The 19,027-nt window shown below is 40.3% G+C and overlaps 1 long non-coding RNA gene across 3 annotated transcripts in view; it reads right to left on the reverse strand.

Moving 5' to 3' along the window:
• LOC125639498 (uncharacterized) overlaps positions 1-19,027 on the reverse strand; it is a 42,790-nt gene that overhangs the window by 13,516 nt on the left and 10,247 nt on the right. For all 3 annotated transcript variants that reach the window (XR_007357503.2, XR_007357504.2, XR_007357502.2), the window contains exons 3-4: positions 3,303-3,400; positions 1,140-1,290 (exon numbers count right to left, since the gene is read on the reverse strand). This is a non-coding gene — a long non-coding RNA (uncharacterized LOC125639498). The remainder of the gene's footprint in view (positions 1-1,139; positions 1,291-3,302; positions 3,401-19,027) is intronic.

Here is a 19,027-nt window from a genome sequence, read left to right on the forward strand (position 1 = left end):
GGATCAGCTTGAGTTAATCCAGTTTGAAATGCTTGCGTACATATGATGCAACCTATTACTGTGCATTAACTCCACATTTATCTGGAATGCAAATCTTCTTGCCAAGTGGACTCGGTTTGCTTCCAGCTGAATAAGTTCAAATCTTCTGATTGTATGCACGTAATTGCCATGTACCACCTTTTGCATGCTTCCAATGGCTATCCCACAAAGCTTTGCAGGTTGGCCGTTACCAACCTGTCTGTTTACTTGTGTGCCCTCCCTGCCCTGGTACCAAGTTTCCAGGATGACCTTTGCCCCCATTAAAAGATGGTACAGAGCCAAATTTTCCCTGTTTGATCCAGGATCCCTGTGTATCATTATTCTGGTGATACAACCATGATTGCAGAAGGCCCACAACAGGCCTCACACAGCTGGTTGGAGCCATGCTGAGGCCCTGGATCTCATTGCCATCTGGGGAGAAGAGTCTGCTCAGGAAGGAATCTTGTGGCCAGCCACCATGTCTTTTTTGTGGACATTGCAAAGCAGTTGTATGTGAGGGGTCATGACCAGGATACCGACCAGTGAAGAGCAAGCATCTCAGGAGAAAGTACATTGAAACAAGGGATAAAAGGGATAGTAACACTTCCCTAACTCATAGGAAGTTTGTGAGGATAAACCCATTAAAGTGTGAGAGGTGCTTGGCTAACAAGTTTATTGGGGCCACGTAAGAACCTGTAGTAGAAATAGAAGGTCCTGATCCTGCAGTCAGCTCCGTGTGAACCACTGTGGCTGCCTGGAGCCCCACTGCCTGTCGTGCGACTCCACACAGGCACAGCAGCTTGCCTGCACACAGTGAATTGCATGATCAGGGTCTCACACTTGTAAAATAAATCAGCCAGCAGTTGATAATCTGCTTGTAAACTCCTGTTTGAAAATAAAGACAATCCCCTTGTACAGTAACCAGATGTTTAACTGAATATCAGTCTCTATAAGTGCCTTAGGCCATTGCTTTATAACGGTTTGAAGAGAGCTTAGAACAGTTTTAAAATCCAAAACAATTATACAGTTCAGAGACTTCTCAAATGTGGTATTGGATTCCCTTTTGTTTGTATTTGGTATGTCAGGTATGACTGATTACAAAGTGTTCTCATATAACTTACCCAACCAAGTATTTCTGCTCTCAGATTTTCCCTGTTCTTTATTATCCATAATTGGATAACTTCTCTCCAGTTTTCACCTTGGAACATTGAAGATAAGGTTTCCGTTTAATCATCCCACTTTAAGTACTTACAATCAGACTGGATATTGCTGCTTTTAAAATAAGACAAAGACATTTAATGACTTTCATTTCTTCCTGTACAAAAGATTAATTTCTAGGCTGGAGTTACCTTTGTATAGGACAATTCTCTCTACTCTTTCAAATGATTCATCCTGACTTAACAACTTAATTCTTTTATATTTTTGATTCTTTTTCTTTTTAGCAAGTGTTCCTGCAAGCGTTTGCCATCTTTTTACCACAATCTAATTTAGCTTTTGTTTTCAAATTAGTCTGAAATTAAGCATTCAGACAAGTGGCAAGGTGTGGTGGTTTACCCTGATAACACCACTCCTGGCATGCAGTGCGAGGAATGAGGTCAAAGGCCAACTGTCTTCAATTATTCTTAAGGCTGGTTTGGTGGTAGATCACCCATACTCTGAGCTATCTGAACCTTTCCATAAAATGATACAATTAAGGAGGGGGAAAAATCTTAGTCCCGAGGGAAAAAATAAAATTATTTCTTAATGGCTCTCAAGAATTCAAGCCCTAGTGATAGTGAAAGTTCATGGAAAACATTTGCATGTCTGTGAGCTGAGGCAGGTCAGAGGGGTGCTGCAGATGACAGGGTATTTATCCATGAAATGCTGGGTGCTCTGCAGATATACAGGAAAGTCCCTGTTCCAAGGAGCTCAAAATCTAAGTGTGGACAGACAGACAGGTATGCAGAGACCATGGGAGGGGAACAACAAAAGATACTTTATATACAAATCAACAAGACTCAATATAGGCAGCATGACAGAAGGCCATTTTTAAGAAGCATTTAAAAGCAGCAGGAGCAAGTGGGTGAGTTCAGGAAGGTCAGAACATGGCCATCAGGCTGTGTGGTAGGAGGCACGAAGATGACTGAGAGATCGACAAATGGGTGGACAGTGGTGGAAACACTGGTGGAGAGGAGAGGGTGGGATCACATGATGCTTCACAAGGGAAGGCCAGAGACTAAACTGGATGCTATCATGGGTGGGAGCCAGTGAAGGGATTCAAGAAGGGTAGTTTGAGCAAGGAGGATGACTTTAGTGGCTGCATTTAACATGGTCAGAACTAAGAGGGGCAAGATACGCGTTTGGGAGACCAGACAGGAGGATGGGACAATAGTAGGGACTTGTCAGGGAACAGAAGCTCCACCATGTGACCTATCTGATGGTGGTGAGGAACTGACACTAAGTGACCTCTGCCCCCCAGCAAAGGAAGTCCTTGGAGGGCTTGTCTTCCCACATCCTATAGGCAAGTAGAAAATTCATTCTGCCACCCCATTCTTCCTGCCCCTAATATCGGGCCTGATGCAAGCCCCAATTAAGTTAATGAAAAGATTCTCAGGTCCATGGCTTACTCCAACTGGACACAACCAAACTTAGCTCCTCAGCTAACAACACTGCTAGCAATCCCCACTGTGACTGGATGATGTGTTGTCTCAGTAGTGATGAGGATGGGAGGAAATGCTCAGCAGAATGAAATTGCCTGAACAGGGTGTCATTCTGTGTTCTGAAGTACTCTGACACGTCTCATCTGAGGATTCTGAAATATTATTGTGATGCTATAACACAACTCAATTATCAAATATACACTCCTTCATAACAAAGTACAGTGAGAACAAGAATGTGAATTCAACAGGGTGTGGTATAAGAACCTATATAGAATAGAATAGAATAGAATAGAATAGAATAGTCACATGGACTGGACATGGCTTCACAATTTGCTTTTGGGTGAAAAACAGAGAATCAAAATTATTTTTTAAATCCTTTAAGTAAGTTTCTTTTTAATTTGAACATTCTCCTGCAGCATTTGCAACCCAAACAGAAAAGCATTATGCTGCTGCAGGAGAATCGGAATATGAAGCTGATAAGACAAACAGACCAGTCTTGCTTTACTATCCGGACTAAGGCCCCAATCCTGCAAGGAGCTTTACAGAGATGGACCTCTGTGCCTGCGTATAGTCCACAGGTCAGTGTGTATTACGCATCCCCTTCTGCGCGTGATCCACAAAGGATGAGTCTGTTACAGCTCCTACCTGCAAAGCCTGGCGCACGGCGTAGAGTCTGATAATTTCAGTTCTGGAGGTCCCCAGTAAAGTGGATGAATAATAGATTTTTCAGTTCACTGGCACTACTGAAAACAAAAAATTGTTTTGAGTCAAACTAAAAGTGAAATATTTTCAAATTTTCAGTGAAATGGAAAGTCAAAAAATGTTTGGGGTCAAATGAAATGTTTCATTCAACCCGAAACAAAACATTTTGCTTCAGTTTTGAGCAACTTATAAATTTTAACTTTTTTTTAAAAAAAAGTCCATTTGAATCAAAAAATCAAAATATTTCATTTCAAAAATGTCAAAATGAAACTCTTTTGATTTTCTCAGAATTATTTATTCTGACCAAAACAACTTGGGGGAGGTTGACACAAATTTGCAAAATGTTTCAATTGACCTGAAATCTGCATTTTTTTGCCAACAAAATGTTGTGGTTAGAAAATTTCACCCAGCTCACATCATAGTTCAGTCCTTAGAGTATCAGCGAATACAGACTAACACGGCTGTTCCTCTGAAACCAGCCAAGAGAGTGGCCATCTCATAAGATTCCAGTGAAGTCAGCAAGGATTTGCTTCAGTGTTGGGTCTGCCCATTTGGTACAGCCTTGCAGGATCAACATGCAAGGAGAAGTAAACAGTGTAAATGATGAAAAACAAAACAACATTGAAAAAATATTTCAATTTGAACATTATAAGAAATTTTTTCTTTTCAAAAATATGGGATCAAATTCCTGTCCATGAACACATTTATGCAACACCAAGTAATCTGAGCACCTGAGGGCAGATGCTAGCCTTTGCTATTTAACCCAAAATAATTTTTTCTCCTGTTGGATCTTTTTGCTGTTGTTGATTAGGGAGACTTCCTTAATGATGTTATTCCTTTAAGCATAGTTTTTACATGGTAATTTCCTTTTAGAAAAAATGCAGTGAAGTGAATGAGAGATGACATGACAGATTGTAACTGCTGTGTCTATTGGCCCCAAAGGTAGTCATTTGTGTTTTTAAAATTCCGTAATTATATATGTACACCATAGATTCTAATGGGCTCCAAACAGTTAGCAACTTATGCACCATCCGTAAATACTGTGTCGAAAAAGTGGTAAAGATTAAACTAAAATAAGCTTGTAAAGGACAGGAATTATACCTGAAGTGAGGAGAAACACTGGTAAGTAATAAGAAAAGGAGTACTTGTGGCACCTTAGAGACTAACCAATTTATTTGAGCATGAGCTTTCATGAGCTACAGCTAGCTCACGAAAGGTCATGCTCAAATAAATTGGTTAGTCTCTAAGGTGCCACAAGTACTCCTTTTCTTTTTGTGAATACAGACTAACACGGCTGTTACTCTGAAAACTGGTAAGTAATGTATAGCAAAAGGTACTCCAATCACTAGAAACAACGCTTTTAAGAAGTCTTAAATATAATAAAAGATAGGAAGCTGCCACATTCACAGTCTGATTACATAGGCTAAGACAGAGTAAATACGGCTCAGCATTGGAGCACTGAGAAGGGCTATTACTTAAAAACTTAATAATATTATCTGGAAATGGTCAAGCTTATGTGAAACCATTTTCATCCATTTGTGACTTGGTTTGTTAGAAAAACCCTATGGGCAAATCATGCTGCTGCCATGGAAAAAACATGGACAACAAAAATCTGGGAAACTCCATGAGTTCTCTCTCATGGAATTTCCTCCAAATCATCCCCTCAGGGATGGAGGGAAAAGGGAGAGTTTGGCTTCCATGGAGTTGAGTAGGGGGTGTGGTCCTCCCAATCTAGACCGAAGATTGGTGGCATCCTAAAAAGGTTACATTTGTGGTGAGACCTACTGTCTCCATGCTACTTCTCAGGCCTTCTTCGGGGAACACAGATACCCCTGCAACTAGGCTGATCTCCTCTGATAGGGTTGGGTGGGGGTGGAGAGTGCAAAACTGGGGCTTGTTTAAGATGAGGGTAACAGTGTCATCTCTGTCTTATATGGGGCAATCTTCCATGAGTTTGGTGTGGATAGAAGCTATAGATGATGGCTTTTGCTTGTTCCACCCAGTCAGGGGTGCTGCAACAGTTTGTGTAGTGGGGGTGCTGAGAGCCATTGAACCAAATTGTAAACCCTGTATATAATGGAAACCACTTCAAGACAGGGGGTGCTACTGCACCCCCAGCACCCCTAGTTCCAGCACCTATGCACCCACTCCCTGCCCTGCCACTGCACTCCTTTAGTTCTCTCCACCAGAGAGTGGAGGTGAGTGATCTGAGTGTGTATTGCAATAATTGCGTGGTTCCCCTTTAGGCTTGGTTTTATTTTAGAGTTGGTTTGTTTTACAGATTACTCCAGCTAAACACTAAGAGGTATGATGACAGAAGCAGGCTATCCAGTAGGTTCTAGCACTTACAAATATGAAAGCTTTCCCTTGGTTCTATTCCAAAGGCTCCAGGACTTAATATATAAAACTGTGTATATCTAGCTCCCCATTTAATCTAATCTAATCTTCTGAATTGTGGTGGCTTCAATGGCACGAGAATGTTAGTCAGGCAAACCTAAACAGCTAATTTGATCTAATTATAAATCGTAGCTCTGGAGAGGCTGAGGTCTGAACTGGCCCTAGTTCTGACTCATTTTTCCTCCTTCAAGGAGCTGATCCCTCCCTAAAATCAAATTGAGGTTTTTGGTCCGGCACAATGGGCTATCAAAACAATATCTGTTTAATGAACCAAAAAAGCACCTTTTTTCTACCACTTCTTAGTGCCCTGTTCTTACATGTACAATTATTATAAAAAGTCAGAAGAGAGAATGTTGCCTTGAGATACGATTTCCAATTGGGATGGATTTTATTATCCCATCTGTACAACAGCCACCATTATCATTTTGATTATATTTGCACTCATTTGCACCATTAGAACATTATCTGTGGTACATTCTTTATTACTTTATAAGAAACTGAAACCACTTCCTTCAGATGAATTGGAAAGAAGGATTTCTATTTTTGCAGATAGATATTCTCGCTGAGAACATTAAGCAGCAAACATTATTTGTAAACGTTTATTTTATTTTATTTAACCAAATTTTAAAAGAAGGATATAACACAGATATTTCTAACAGAGAGAAAAGCCTGCAGCTAGTTGCAACAAATTATTGCAATTTAGAATTCATGTACTGTTAAGAAGTTCTGGTGATAGAATTGTAAGTTCCTTGGGAAAAAAGGAATTCAAATAAATGTAAGGCTGGAGTTGGCCAACTGGCTTAGAGAGTCTGAATTATGCTGTCTTGTGGGAGGCTAAGGTTCAGCTGTGACCTGAGGGCTTTTCCTTCCTGGACAAGTGAAGATCAGACATATCGTAAACAGAATGTAAGTGGGCTCAAGTGTATATGAATAGATAGTGCTTAAGTGTCCCTTGGCAGTGGATTTAGAAAGTCCATTTGCTAGTTTTCCTAGCTGGTGGCAATACTATTTATTTGTGTTACATAGTGCCTAGACTGCCTGAGATTGGATCCCATTGTACTAGGCACTGAACAGACACATAATAAGGGACAGTCCCTGCCCTGAAGAGCTCACATGCTAAATAGGCAAGGCAGGCGAAGGGTGGGAGGTAGGAAGCAATATCTTCCCCATTTTACAGATGGGAAACTGACGAACAAAGAGATTGAGAATTGCCCAAGGTCGCATAGAAAGTCTGTGGCAGAGCCAAGGGTTGAACCAAGAACTCCTGAGTCTCAGACCACTGCCTTGATCACAAGTCCATCCTAACCATGAAATGATCCTCCCTCTGGTAAAGTACTATAAAAAGCCAATGCTAAGAAGTTAATGTATCTAAAGAGGTAAAAGGTGGCCTCATAATGAAAAGATGGGGAAAATATGAGACTGTTTTCAGAGTGAGGCTAAATCCAATAAGGAAAAGCTCACAGTTGTATTCTGGGGGCTTCTACAAAAAAAATTATATATAAAAGAAAGGCCATACTGGTCAGACCAGTGATCCATCTAGCCCAGTATCCTGTCCCTGACAGTGACCAGTACCAGATGCTTCAAAGGGAATGAGCAGAACAGGGCAATTTCGAGTGATCCATCCCCAGCTGTCATCCAGTCCCAGCTTCTGGCAGTCGGACCTTTAGGGGCATCTGGAGCAGAGGGTTGTATCCTGACCATGTTGGCTAGTAGCCATTAATGGATCTATCCTCCATTAATTTATCTAATTCTTTTTTTAACCCAATTATACTTTTGGCCTTCACGAGATCCCCTGGCAACGAGTGTCACAGGTTGACTGGGTTGTATGAAGAAGTTTTTTTGTTTATTTTAAACCTGCTGCCTATTAATTTCATTGGGTGATTCCTAGTTCTTGTGTTATGTGAAGCCTTAAATAACACTTCCCTATTCACTTTCTACACCCAATTCGTGATTTTATGGACTTCTACAGATCCTTGAGAGACCCCATCTCTCTCCATTGTGAAAAGTCACCACGCTTTGCTTCCTATCTTTTAATCAGTTACTGATCCATGAGAGGTTTTTCTGAAAGTCCAAGTACACTATATTAACTGGATCACCCTTATGCACATGCTTGTTGACTCCCTCAAAGAATACTAATTGATTGTGAGTGTGAAATGCTCAGGGAGATTAGAGAGACTACAAAGGCAGAAAATGGGATATTTAAACTTTCCTCATATTGACTGGATATATATCACCTCAAGAAGGGATGCAGAAATAAAGTGTCTGGCCACACTAAATGACTGCTTCTTGGGCAGCTTGTCCTGGAACCCACAAGGGGAGACACAATTCTTGGTTTAGTGGAATGCAGGATCTGGTCCAAGAGGTGAATATAGTGGAACCACTCAATAACAGTGACCAGAATGTAATTAAACTTAACATCCTTGTAGGAGTAAAAATACCAAAGAAACTCATGACAGTAGCATTTAACTTCAAAAAGGGGAACTACACAAAAATGAGGAAGCTAGTTTAACAGAGCTTAAAAGGAATGGTCTCAAGGGTGAAATGCCTGAAAATTGCATGGAAGCTATTTAAAAACAGCATAATATAGGCTCAAACTAAATGTATACCTCAAATAAAAAATAAGAGTATCAAAAATGCCACCATGGCTAAACAGCAGAGTAAAAGAGGCAACCAAAGGCAAAAAGACATCCTTTAAAAATTGGAAGTCAAATCCTAATGGGGAAAATAGAAAGGAGCACAAATTCTGGCAAGTCATGTGGGAAAGTATAATTACGCAGGCCAAGAAAGAATTTGAAGAACCACCAAAGAACACAAAAACTAAAAGCAATTTTTACAAGTACATCAGAAGCAGGAAGCCTGCCAAATAGTCAATGCAGCCACTGGATGATTGAACTGCTAAAGGAGCACTCTGGAGAAGCTAAATTAATTCTATCCATCAGTTTTCACTGCAGAGGATGTAAGGAAGTTCCCCATACCCGAGTTATTTTTTTTAGGTAGCAAATCTGAGGCACAGTCCCAGATTGAGGTGTCAATAGAGGAAGTTTAGGAACAAATTGATAGATTAAACAGTAATAAATCACCAGAATCAGATGGTGTTCATTCAAGAGTTCTGAAGGAACTCAAATATGAAATTGCAGAACTACTAACTATGGTATATAACCTATCTCCTAAATCAGCTTCTGTACCAGATGACTGGAGGATAGCTAATGTGAATCCAATTTTTAAAAAAGGTTCCAGAGGTGATCCTGGCAATTACAGGCTGGTAAGCCTAATTTTAATACCAGGCAAATTGGTTGAAACTATAGTAGAGAACGAAATTATCAGACACATAGATAAACATGATATGTTGGGGAAGAATCAACACGGCTTTTATAAAGGAAAATCACGTCTCACCAGCCTAACAGACTCTGTGCGTCTGTCTGTCTATCTGTCTGACTCTTAATTACTGCAGTAGAATAATACCAATGCCATCACTGATACATGTGCATGCATCCATTTCCTTACACACAATGCCATACATTTCCTTTTTCAAGTGGGACGATGAGATGAGTATGACAGAGCACCTGCTGATAGATGTCTGTCTCTAGACAGTGCTTTCAATATCTCATTTTCACCATGTTACCCATATTAAAATAATAATAATTGATTAAGTCCCATGAGGACATAGGATAGCAAAAGAAATCTCACCCATGCTATACAATGTAGGTCAAGATTTCTCATCACTTCTTCCAAATGAAACCAAACCACTGCTGCCTAATATATCAGAAGTGAAATCCTGACCCCACTGAATGACAAAGCTCCCATTGACTTCTATGGGGCCAGGATTTCATCCCAGATTCCTGTGGGGATAGCACCTGCACTGCAGCACTGCTGACCTGCAGTGTCCATGTGGAACTGGACATTTGTATTTTAAAGCACATCTCCTCATTCAGCTGTAGCAAAGCAGTTATGCCCCAAATCATGAAGACAGTTGGCACATCCCAGTAAAATTGCTAATACATGAAGTACTGTGTGCCCATTGCCAATTTTTAAAAAATGGTTGAAGACTTAACTGGAAGAAATCACACTTTTTCTCTGTAGCTAAGGGAACATTTTCAGGTTGGTTGCAAATCATAAATATTTTATGTACTATAATTGCTGATTCTTAAGTACCATTTTCTAAATGATTATTTCTATTAAATTGCACAGGAACTGGGGGTGATATAATGAGTTAATGCAGTCATCACTGGAGGCTCAGTTGAAAGTCATATATTTAAATGAGCTTGCGGTTTTCTACCTAATCTCCAGCTGACATTTGTCCACAGCACAAGCCACTGCATGCTTTGCAGCCTATGTTTAGGTGAGCACAGAACTAGAAGCCCAAGAAAGAGTCTTGTGTTTTATGTTGTGTTGCTTACACAGCATCTGCCTGTAGAATGCCTGGCTCTAGCCAATATTCTATTCTCTTGAGTACCAAACTCTTCCAGACTATTCATTTCACTTTTAAAAGACTGGGGAAACTTTTAAACCTAGCATTAGCAATGAGTCACAAAGAAACGAAAGCTATAAACAAAATTAGTTCAAGCTGGTACTCTCTTTTGGGAGACTTCAGAGTAGCACTCCTGTTAGTCTGTATTCACAAATACATGAATACTGTTCCTCAGACGTTCTTGTCAACTGCTGGAAATGGCCCACCTTGATTATCACTACAAATGGTCCCCACCCCCCCCCAAGGCTCTCCTGCTGGTAATAGCTCACCTTACCTGATCACTCTCGTTACAGTGTGTATGGTAACACCCATTGTTTCATGTTCTCTGTGTATATAGATCTCCCTACTGTATTTTCCACTGAATGCATCTGATGAAGTAAGCTGTAGCTCACGAAAGCTTATGCTCAAATAAATGTGTTAGTCTCAAAGGTGCCACTAGTACTCCTTTTCTTTTGGGAGAGAGTGTAGTTTAAGTGGTGAGCACATAACAGTGGAAGCCAGGATTCATGGGTTCTGTCACAGTTACTGCGCTAGCTGCACCTCTGACCTCTCTCTGAGTGCACCCCTCAGGTGCCTTGTAATTTTTACCTTTTTGGGGTGGGATTACATAATTCTTTCACTCTGAGGCTTGGTCTACACTAGAAAATTAGGTTGGCTTAACTACGTTGGTCAGGTGTGTGAAAAATCCACACCACTGTGCAGCATAGTTAAACCGACCTAACCTCCCTATGCAGACAGTGCCAGGTTGACAGAAGAATTCTTCCGTTGCCTAGCTACTGCCTATCGGGGAGGTGGATTGCCTATGCCGACAGAAGAACCGTTTCTTTTGGCATAGGGGTAGTGTCTATGCTGAAGCAGTGCCGCTGTAACACTTCAAGTGTAGACAAGCCCTTAAACCGAGCCCTGGGCTACAGTATGCTGTGGATCCACTGTGCTTGTCCAGCAGGTCCAACTAGACTGGGCACCTGTAGTGCTTCCCTTTGGGAGCCTGTGACTAGTGGAGAATACTATCACCTACAGCAGCTTTCTTAAACAAAAGTATTGTTTAATCTTAACACTAGGCTCAAAGTAAAACATTAAAGAAAAAGGATTTTCAAACAACAAAATGTCTACATGCATGGCTATCTTACCTAGAGTCCTACCCATCCTAATATGGAGACCTCAGTAGGTCTAATTTCACAGATACCTCAACCTCTGGAGTCTGGGTTTACCTTAGCTCTCTCTCCCCAGGTTCTGAGGGATTTTAAATCCAGCCAGAAATTCTGTCTCATTTTTCTGGGCTTGTCCCCTCCCCCCTTGCAAAACCAATCCAGTTTGCTCAGCTGTGACTAGGAGCTAGAACATCAAAGAGAATGGCTCTTGCATTGTCCCTTAAGTGTTCATAGGGGGTAGCTGCCTTAAACCATTGTCCTGCTTCCTGCTTATTTTATCAACCACCTGCTATTAAATGATAGCAACATATTCATACAGTAAACACTCCAACAACCAAGTCCTAATATAGTATTCATAAATCCATTACAGAGCAGCCCCATGTCCTTCTCACATTCTATTTCTGACTGAAACTAGGTCATCACTGTGACTTGGGCAAGTCACTTAACCTCTGTGCTTCATCGGAATTACCTATAAAATCTGTATGATCCTGCCTATTTCACAGGGCTATTGTGAGGCTTAAAGCACATTGAGATCTCTGATAGTAGGTCCTGTAGTAATACAAAGTAAAATCCATAGAACTTCCTTCTCCCACCCATTACGTGTTCATATTTCACCCAACCCATTTTCCCTTATACTAGGATTTCCTAACATTAGGTCTTTTGTACACTGGGGATTTCAACCACTGGTGGGAATCCATAAGTGTGACGGCACTAGTGCTAATCCGTAGCAGGAAAACCCACACTATACCTTGATTTTCACTGGTGGCTGTTATCAAGGCAAATCTTCACTCTAGACAAGGCCTTGAATGATCTTCATCACCATGCACATTAAAGAGGCCAGTCACAAAAATGAGCATTATGACAAGCTGAGGGTTATGTTCACCGTTGGGTAAGCAGATGCATCCTCATATTTAGCCTGGGGTCTCCATCTTCGCTTTGAAAGAGCTGGCATTGTGTTGGTTTATGTCTGACCCCTAGCGCTATCTGAACGTAGTGAGTCTGTGGTTCGTTTATGGCTTACAAGTTGGTAAACAGAAGGGAAAAAAATCAGACTAATCAGGAATAAGTCAGATATACTTTTTTCACTTCTAGGGAGATTTTAAACTATAACAATGTAGCTTTGAGCCTCTGGCAGATGCTAATGAATTGTTGTTTACATGTTTGATTTACTGCCTAAACAAAGATAAGACATGCTCTTGAAAACACATTGACTGCACAATCCAAACACATCCATTAAATCTGTCACAATAAACATGACAGCTTTCTTCGAACCTAACAACTGGCATGCCTCATTTACATATTAATGAGAAAACTGGGATCAGTTTGCACAAATTGCTTCTATCTTGTGAAGGGGAAGTTATTGATCTACAGAATAGCACTCAGTGGTGTAAATACAACAAGTAAATACCTTAGCCATTTTAATGGATTTTATTTTTATTTGCCTGTTCGGTACTACTGTTATTAATTAGTTTTCTCTTGAGAGCTACATTGATAGACATTAAAACTACAATACCTACATTAAAACTACCTTTAACATCTCTGAGTTGCCGTAGGTATTAACTGTATTTTAAGATACTGAGTTTGCTGAGTGTGCATTGAGGATTTGATACACCTTGGATCTATCTGAGGTATTTACGTGGTCCACCACTACCATAGTATCTGAGCACCTCACACACTTTGCTGTATTTATCCTCACATCTCCACTGTGAGGTAGGGAAGTACTATTATCCCCATTTTACAGATGGAGAACTGAGGCACAAAGAGTAAAATTTTCATAAGCACTTAGGTTCCTAAATGACCAATGTCCCATTTTCAGTAGCATTTATGAGTATATGTATTGTTGACTTTCAATGAGATGTGAAGTGTTTAAGTTACTTTTAAAAATGGGACTTAAGATCCTGTGTCGTAGGGCACTTTTGAAATGTTTACCAAGAAAGACTAAGGCCCACATCCTCAAAGGTAGTTAGGCACCTATTAATCAAATCAATGGGAGTTAGATGACTAAAGGCTCTTGTCCTAAATGACATACCAAGGGTCACACAGGAAGCCGATGGCATTAGGGAACTGAAACTCAGTCTCACAAGTCTCAGTCCCCACCACAGGGCCATCCTTCCTCTCTAGAAGGGAGCAAATATAATCCACTGATTTAGAACAGTCTGACTAAAACCTAAATACAGAAACGAGCTAAAGCCATTAAATTTTGGATCCACTTTTCCAACACCACAAAGTTTCAGGGTGTTCAGATCCAACAATTCTGTTTGGTTCATTTTAAAGACACAGGAGAGGATATTTGCAAAAACTGGAAGCAGATTTAAATGTAGATTTAAAACATACCCGAAGTTTGTAGGTGTTTGGATCTGGAATAATTTACTGTTATAATGGTTTACTGTAGCAATGAGTGAGCCAGTTTGGATAATACAAAACCCAATCTAAACATTCACCAAGAACTGGAGTGAAATGGATGCAATTTTTTAAAATTGTTTTTGAGGTTTAAAAACATTTTTTCTCACTTTTGTTGGGGTGGTGTTAAATATTGAATACTGCTGCACTTGACATCTGGACATCTACTCTGGCCCACTGAAAAGCAGGAGGGACTGGAAATCTCACAAGAATACCTGATCTCCTGAAATTTACAGCCCTCTCTCCAGCCCAAAGGAGATATGATCACTTACACTTTGGAGACAGAGAGCATGTTGCCCATTGACTCCTTATTTGACCATGTCTCATAATTTTAGTTTGCCCCATCACTAATCTCCTATCTGTTTATGGCTTGAACAGTTTGTGTGGTATTGGTGTGTGGTACTATAAGGGAATTCTTATAAAATAATTAACTGCAAATCAAACAGATTTTGTGCCAAATTTTGTTGTGCTTCACAAGTGAATAAGTGTTGCCTAATTAGATGTAAAAAACAAAAAAAACCAACCCACCACCTTTCTGCAATGACAAAGATTTTCATTTAAACACAGGGACAAATTCTGTAGTTTTACTCATGTAGGTTTAGTTTGCAACAAAGGAGATTTTAGCTTAGATATTGGGAAAAGCTTTCTAATTATGAGGGTAATAAAGCCCTGGAACAGGTTACCAAGGGAGGTTGTGGAATCCTTGTTGTTGGATGTTTTTAAGAACAGATTTGGAAGACACCTGTCATGAATGGTCTCAGTGTATTAATCCTGCCTCATTGCCGGGGGATGGAGTATATGACCTGTTGCGGTCTCTTCCAGCCCTACATTTCGATGATTCTAGCCTTACCTTACTCTGCAAGAAGCCCCAGGAAAGCCAACTGGGTATCTACCAGTATCGGCACATACAACATATAAGCAATGAACTGATTTCATTTAGCTGTCAGTCAACAAGGAAAAAGGGCCAGCATGCTCCAGATAGTGACTTGCCTTCAATCTAAGAAGAGCTTTTAGGGGAAATATTGCAAATGTCACAATACAATATGTTAAATTTAGTAGTTAAATATTGTTCAGCAGCCAAATTCTATTCTCAGACACATATGTAACTCCCACTGGCATAAATGAGAGTTGTGCAGAATAGCCTCAAATTTAGAGAAAACTCGATGAAAAGAAAAGAGTTGTTGGTCAGCGTTTGTCTGTCCTCTGGGAATTGGGAACAGAGGGGGGATGCATATCCATACGTGCATGAATATCAAAACTATCCAGTTAAGATAATTAATGACAATTAAAAATTCAGAAGAGATATTTAAACCTTGTGCTTCAGGGCCTACACCATTCTAAACTATTAGAAATCAAGATGAGATTTATATTGGGGTAGATTACCCCACCTCTGCCTACTGTGGGGTTCTTACACCTTCCTCCGAGGCATCTGGTGCTGGCCACGGTCAGAAATCAGATACTAGACTATCTGGTATTTATGGTATCTGATCTAGTATTTATGTTCCTATGTAACACATACTGACCCCTGGATTATATAAGCCCAGGACTGGAAGCCGGGAACACCTGAGTCCTAATCATAGTTCTGACTGTGACTCTTTGTGGTTCAGTGCAGGTCACCGAATGCTGCCACCCTAAGCACAGTTCTGTTGAGGCAGGGGCAGGCTGTGGAGGGGCTGCGTAAACAGACTTTGGGTCCCCTGCTCCATAGTGCCTCTTTGTTGGCTTGTCTATGCTAGAAAAATCACTGTGAGCTAGAATGTGTGTTACCTAATACCACTGTGAATACTGTTATAACTAGTTAGCATTTCTACTGTGGTAGCACCTAGCGGCCTCAACCAGGTTGGGCCCTATTGTCTAAGGTGCTATACAAACATGTAGTGAATGACAGTCCTTGCCCCAAGCTGCTTACAATCAGACAAGACATAACAGATGGACGAGACAAAGAGGTACGCGAGTCTGTGTCGGGGAGACAGGGTAACAAATAAATATATTTGGATGTGCACAGTTTTTGCCACCTGGTAGTTGTAGTGATCACAGTTTACCACTTGCCTATCCATTATTAGGTTGTAGTTTACTGTTAGCATTATGGAAGAGGTGAGTTTTGAGGAGGAATTAAAGGAGGAAAAGATGTGTGTGGGGGTTTGACAGATCTTGAGTAGGAACTTTTCCCGCTCACAAAGGGCAGCAGGGGAAAAGGGCCACCCTAAGGTTATGCACCACCAGCTGGCACAGTGTTACACATGACAAAGTCCGTGACTACACATTATGTTTATCATGCAAATTAGCATATGTGCTAACATGATGTAATTTTCCAGTGCAGAAAATTCCTGTGTGGTGTCAAGGCTGAATCCCCACTCTGGCACTTTAAGGGCAGAAGTTGGGGGCTTGCAAGGATTCTAAAAATTAATACTAACCACTCCAGGCTTGTATTAAACTCCCAAGATTACAGCTTCTCTCTGACATTGGATGGGTAGATGCTGCTACCACCCAAGTGCAAAAACCCCCTTTTGGAACCCAGGAAGGCACACCTGGGAATTTCTTCCTGTGGGGTATCCTCTAGCCCTTTCAACCCCCTTTCCGGGAAAGAGCTGAGAAAGAAAACAAAGGAAATCAGCTGTTGCCACCAGCTAATTAAACAACATATGCACAAACCCTCTTACGACACCAAAAATCCAATCCTGTCCTTAAAAAAGGTAAATGTTATGAAAAACAAAAAGAAAGAAACTACATCTGGAACTTAGGCTTTTGCTAGATTTAAAAAACCCACTTACAAAAATTAAACATCAAGAATAATTTTCCTGAGTTCCAGCTTAAAGGTTACAAGCAAAACAAAAGCATTTGGGTTAACCCAGAGGAGTCTTTGAGCCAATAAGAAAGAAACAGAGATAAAACTAATGCATCTTTCTAGACATTTTCTGATCTACTTACATATCTGGGGCTTCAAATGAGTAGGTTTTAGGTATGATCTGATGATTTCCATACCTGACAAAAAGCTTTTTACAGCATAGTCCCAGCCCTGTCTCTGCTCTGTCCCCTCTCTCTGGAGAACAACAACAGACAGACAAAAGGAAGTTTTTTTCCCCAATTTTAAAAATTCTAGCCTTCCCATTTGCTCTTTTGGTCAGGTGCCCACTCCCTTCCTGTTACCTATGCAGGGAGACTTTTTAACTCTTTACAGGCAAAGCAAGTAGAGAACAACTATCAAGAGGGATTCTGTAGCTAACTGGCTCGATGGGTGCCCACAAAAGAGAGCTACCCCGCCTCTCATTTATCACATGAGGCATGACCAAAGAGTTTGCAGTGAGTTGCCAGCAGCTTTTTCAATTGTATTGCATGGATAGTTTTCCACTTTGTTTGCTGAGCATGACAGTTTGCAGCTGAGCAGCTGTCATTTTTAACCTATAGGCTACATGCTGGGAAAGGTTTGTAATACCCTTGTATTGCAAAGCAATCAAACATTTTTGTATATAATGATTTATTACTGAATATAAAATTGGATATTATTGTTGTTAGGGTAGGTACAAACCATCTCTTAAAACAATGCCAACACTGAATTGGTATTGCCTGGAGTCACAGTAACGAGAGATTCTGGACACAGTTTATACTAAGGCCTGGTCTACAAAAAGATTTTCTACCACTATAACTACATAGGTTAGGGCTGTAATTTTTTTTAACCAATATAATTATATCAGAACATCCCCTTGTGTCAGTGTAGTTATACTTTTTTAAAGGTGCCTCATACTGGGATAACTTATTCCCCTTGCCATACAGGTATATGCTATACTGGTATAAGCACATTAATACTTGTATAACTGAATTAAAACTACTGCTTTAACTATATCAGTATTGTTAAAACAATACAACTTTTATGTGTAGACAAGGCCTTACAAAATAGACCTGAGTCAGAAAGTTTGGTTCATGTTTGAAAGAAGAGCATTGGGCAAACTTAAGATATGGCACTTGATAACCCAAGGTTGTACTGAGCTTGGCAAGATTATATCTATAGTATTTTTTGCCAAGGATACCATTTTCTTGTACAGTTTCTTCCATGTACCCAATAGTTTCACTGTCTGTGTTAAACATGGGTAGAGTGCAATCTGTTCCATTTTATTCAAATTAAGATCAGCTCTTGGACTACTTGCAAGTTGCCAGGGCACTCCCCTGTTGTGCAAAGTTTGGGTATATCTGCCCTGGAGTGTCGGATCTGGTACGTAGTCACAATTTGCACATATGGTGCTAGATTTTGAGACTTGAAATTGATTTTCCTTTCCTTGGCATGTCCAAATCCGGGAATGGTGCTCCACAGTTCATGACCCAAGGCAGGAAAACGATATCATTAACAAAGGAAATGAAATCAGCAGCTTTTAGGACAGTGAAAGTGGCACAAAACAAAATAGAACAAAACCAAAACCAGGATTATAGTCCAATTGTATTTCTGGAGTTCTATTTTGCAGGCTGTCCCTATTCACAGACAGACTTTTGTTGATGTGATATTGTTAATGCACACTTATAGTCATCAAAAGAAGAGGAATCCCTTCTAGCAGAGACTTGACTCTATTTCCTTCCAACCAGGTTTTTCTTGGACTGAGGCAGGTATAAATATTTTATTTTTCAGTACTAAATAGAAGACCCTATGAACTTGAAACAGAAATATTCAGATAGGCAGTAGCCCAAATCCTGGGTCCCTCAATACCTGTGTGTTCATCAGCTATACAGGTCAAGGATGGTCCTGTGGATAAAGTTCAAGAGATGAAGGCTCTGTTGCCCACTCTGCCACAGACCTTCTCTTGACCTTATGTAAATCACTTAACCACTGTGTGTCTCGGTTTCCTTACTTGCCAAACATGGAGGATCCTTAGCTATCTCACAGGAATTTTGTAGACCCTGTTTAATTAATGTATGTAATGTCCTTTAAGATACTGAGTTGGAAAATGTCCTTTAAGATACTCAGCTATGAAAATGCTGAGTATTATTATGATTGTAGATCTTGGGACTTTTTGCTGATTGAATTCTGTTCAGACACTGAAGAGAATCCCATAAAAATAAAGATATGTTCACAAGATGAAATACTGATGAATAAAGCCCTTAGCTAATGATAAATGCATTCACAAGATAGACTTGAATGGCATACTGAAAAGGCTTACATCAGATGAGGTATTATGAATGAATATAATGCAGACCTCAATAAACAGACTGCACTGTTGTCACTGTAAAAGATTAATGCCTTAACAAGATGTTATGCAACATTCAGA

The sequence above is a fragment of the Caretta caretta genome, chromosome 7 (assembly GCF_965140235.1).
Source record: "Caretta caretta isolate rCarCar2 chromosome 7, rCarCar1.hap1, whole genome shotgun sequence".
Classification (NCBI taxonomy): domain Eukaryota; kingdom Metazoa; phylum Chordata; order Testudines; family Cheloniidae; genus Caretta; species Caretta caretta.